Source organism: Silene latifolia, chromosome 9 (assembly GCF_048544455.1).
Source record: "Silene latifolia isolate original U9 population chromosome 9, ASM4854445v1, whole genome shotgun sequence".
Taxonomy (NCBI): Eukaryota; Viridiplantae; Streptophyta; class Magnoliopsida; order Caryophyllales; family Caryophyllaceae; genus Silene; species Silene latifolia.
In genome coordinates, this window is record NC_133534.1 from 73,000,309 (window position 1) to 73,005,087 (window position 4,779).

Consider the following 4,779-nt stretch of genomic DNA (forward strand, 5'->3'; position numbering starts at 1 on the left):
TTATGGATTTGATACATTATCTTTTTCATATACTATTTATAACTTCATCGTTTTATATATAATATTTTGTTTTTCATGTGGATTGTACTGACAACTTTGAACGCCACAAAGTGAACTGAATTACATTATATTTATTTTGGTTCGTAATCGCCAATGTGAGCTGATAACTCTGGCTATTATATTGTGCAGTCGATTGATGGTGGGTTCAACGAGCCATAAGTCAAACGGTTGACTGATCGATCACTGATAAGAGATTATGACGATACCTCGTAGGACAACTTTTTGTGACAACGTAATGGAGTCCTAAATGTTTAATAAACATTCGGTGCCAGGTCGTGGATAGGACATCCATTGTGTTCCTAGAGTCGATTCTTTTGACTATCGACTGTCTCTTGAGATTAAGGCAGTTTTTGGGTGACTTTGGTTTCTTTCTCACGGTCTGCCGTGAATCGGAGGCTAAGTAGATTTTTTCTGGGTCATTTCATACTGTGCTTACATCTGCAGGATTCGAGTTGAGGAAAATATCCAACCGTTATCAGGTATAGTTATTTCTCAGGGCCACTCGAGGAGTTGTAACTGAAATGCATGGCCATGCTCGAATGTTGATTCGTTTATCAGTTAAGTTACTCACTAGTCGGGGAAACCACTCTTGATATTGATCGCTTGTAAAATACGACCTTTGTGAATTCGGATTTGCAAATTGTTTTACATTGAGTGGGAGAAATTTTATAGGATATGAAAATCGGTTATCGCACATACACTTGTGAGGACAAGTGGGAGTTTGTTGGAGCTTGTGTCCTCCACAAATTAGTGTGATAACATTTGTAAATCTCTTACAGGTTCACAAGGGTATACTTCGTATATTTAATCAGTTGATTAACGTTTACCTAATAACGGTTGGCTTGCTAGAAAGTTTGACGTTATTATCATACAGATGGCGGTGATCAACTGGTCCCTAAAGGTCACACCTATAGGACGTGTTTGAGAAATGTGGTCATAGAAATATAATCACATTGATGCCCAAAATGACTAAAAAGTTAGTCGATGTATTGATGAGATAATTATTTAATGAAAATTAAATAATATTAGTTGAGAAGAATTAACTGTCAATTCGTAAATTAAATATAATAAGTTATATTTAATTAAATATATATAATGTTAGCTTGGACGAATTAATCTGTTAATTCGTAATTAAATATAATCAGTTATATTTAATATCAACAAGTTGAATGTGTCATAGTGGTAATAGTGAGGGTACACAAGCCAAGAGGTCATGGGTTCGATCCTCACTAGATGACAATTCAACACATATTATATATTTTTGGAAAGACCAAAATAAGGAAAATACACTCCTTATTTTCGGTCTGGTTGGCCGGAAATTAGGATGTTTTTTCTTTCCTAATTGATTCCAGATTTCGGTCTATATAAAAAGAAAGGGAGAGAATTATTTCAACCCTAATTCTTTTTCTTGATCTAGCCTCCTCTCTCATCACAAAAACACAAAAACAACTAAATTTTACAGAAAATTTTTAGATCGATTTCTAGCATAATCAAAGGGCATATCTCATATCGTCTTGGGTGCAACTAATAGGCGAATATCAATTTTGATATTGTTCTTAGGCCAATTTTGCTAGGACCGAAGGTTAATTCTAAATCCTTATACTTTGTTTATGAATTTTGTTTATGACCTTTAATCATCATTGTTAAATTCGTTATAATCCTTCTAGTTTAAGGGAAGTATACAGATTATTTTCCACAGATCCTACCACTGAAAATCTCCAGGAAGATTAGCTAGTATAGGACTTCATCTAATAACGGTATCTTATGAACTAATATTGGGAAGGTAAAGTTATAGCTATTTCACCTATAACTTTACTTACCAAACTTAAAGCTATAGCCATTTGTACTATAACTTTGGGTTGCATTTTAAAGCACGATTTTAATAGTTTTAAAATAATTTTTCAAAAGATAAAATTCTTCAAATATATTTCGAATTCATGTGTATATATGATAGATGTGAAATACGGGCTGTTTAGAGTGAATAATTTACGTTATCCTATTGGTTAGTAAAATGAATTATGAGTCGTCATGCTACCTAGGGTTTTATTAAATTATATAAACCTAACCCTAACCTACCCCTTGATATTTTGACCTATGGTTTCGGCCAAGGAAGGCTTATGACCCGTGTGGAGGCCGAACTTACTCCCTATGCAAGTAAATCCTATTAGTCAAATCTATATTTTATTGTCATAAGATATCTTCATATCTTATCAAATATATCAGATTTACCTTATTTACTTAATCAAAATATTTAGTAGATTAAATTAATAAGAGATAAGATTTGTTTCTTATGAAACAATTCACCTTGCCTCACGGCACCTCTAGGGTTTCGATCAAAACCCTAGTGTTTCTCTTCTACTATATATACTCATGATATTAATTAAATCAAATAAGCTTTTCGAAATATAAAAATCCCTTGCAAACACTTTGAGTTTAAATTTCAATTAAGTATTTTTATTGTTTTGCAATTAAAAATCTTTTACGAAAAGTCGTGCTCTTTAGTTTGCTTGTTATTCTTAAGATTACACCCTCAGACTTACATGTTAGCGTGACGAGATTTAACTAAAATCGGTTTTTAGTGGTAACTCGACTCGAACTTTAATGCAAATATGAAAGTGCCCCTAAGAAAAGGATTAAAACAAATTGATTAATTGATTGTGTAGTGGTCAAATTGGCCGGTCATGCAAACGTGACTGGTACTCAGAATGATCTGAGCTTACGTGGTCAATTGATAAAGCATGTAGGCCTCAAAAGCTTAGAGCAAGGTTTAGAATGCAAAGAGAGAAGAGAAGGGCGGACACTCGTGTGAAAAATATGTGAGGCAAAGGCCTCTATTTATACTAAACACACGGAGGAATTATGGTAAGGGTAGAATTTGGAAAGGAATAGGAAAGGAAGATCCGGAAACAACCGATTTAGTTGAAACACGAAAACTTGGACGAAAAGAAAGCACTGAGAAAAGGCGCAGCAGGTGTTGCGTCATTTCTCGGGTAGGGTTCTTCTGCGCGAGAAAACGTGTTTGACAGCCTATCGTATTTTAGGCATAACTTTCTCTACAATACTCGGATGAAGGTGATTTCAGTGGCGTTGGAAATCTAAGAGAAAGATCTAGAACTTTATGTGAAATAGGCCAGACCCAGAAAAGTCGTTTTCACCTCGTAAAACGGGCCTAAAGGTCGGGTTATCATTTTAGCTAAACGAAATGCACATTTTGTAATGTAAACTTAAGTTTAGCCCAAAGAAGTGACATGGGACTCAAAATGAGATATACCCATAACATTTTATGACATCTGAACCTTAGGTAGACAAGCACATTACTTTTGACTCGGGATCTGACGGTTTTAGGAAATAAAGACGGTTTTTTACCCGGACTCCAAATGTACTCTAATTACTGCCAAAATGACCGTAATGACACTTATATGACAACCAACGGGTAGACACAATGTATGAGTTACCTTTTATTAACCGATTTACAAAACGTCATAAAATCGCGACATATGCTAAGCATACGGCCCAATCATCACTAGGTGTTTGGCGGGAGGTGCAGAAATGAGGTATCTACAGAGCCCTCGCTTTGAATGAGGCTTGGACAAGGAGAAAGTCAAAGTATAGCCATCAGGTCAATTGAAGATTACAACCTGAAGACTATGGCGACGCGAGGCGGCTCAAGGGGTCTGAGCCAAGAACCTGTCGTTGGGAACATTTTAGAGTCTGTCGACTTCTGGGGAGAGTCGTTTAAAGTGCATTAGACTACGTAAGGAAGCTCGCCATCCATACGAATAAATCATACCTGAGACTTCTTTCCCGAGATGTTTCCGGAGTTGCGTAGGAGCTAAGGGTAAGACCTAAAAGATATGTAAGGATTTTGCTAGGGTGTGAGGCCCAAAAGGAAAACATCGACGGGAAGGAGGCCAAATATAAGTTCAACCTAAGGGGTAACCAAGGTTTGGGTTTAGGAACCCTAAGGAAGTGATCCTAAAGGATTATGATCCTAAGAGTAGAAGTGTACGAACTCTAGGGGAGTTTGGGAACCTAAAGAGCTGGGTGCGTGAACCTGGGTATATGTGTTGGAGTATGTGTCCTCAACATTAGTGCGATCACATGTTTAAATCTAAAATTAAAAATACGTAAGGGAAAATTCATTTATATAGTCAACTGATCAACATTAATCGGTAACGATTGGCTTGCTAGAGTTTGACGTTACTGTTGTAGGACGGTGGTGGTCAGCTAACCCCTTAAGGTCACACCTATAGGATGATGCCCTAAGACGGTGGTGGTCAGCTAACCCCTTAAGGTCACACCTATAGGATGATGCCCTAATCAGTAAAGTTAATTAGTTGTATATTGATACAAGTTAATTAATTCCTTAAATAAAAACAATCTATATTTATGAGAGGAAATATATATCTTATTGTAATTCGAGTAAATAAGATTCGATTTAGTGGATTAATATATTAATTTACTAAATTATATTGAGGTTTTATATATATTTCAAGGTAGAGGTAATTAGTTATTTATATTTACAAGAGGTTGTAAATTTAACTAACTAGCTATTATGAGACCTATTATATATTGATATAATGATAAAATATTACTCAATAAGTTGAGTGAATATATGTGTATTAATTTGTCACATAATTGTTGTATGATCAAATTAATATTTAATTATGTAAGATAATTAAACATAAGACTTATAAACATTTGTGGGACAAATTTTAT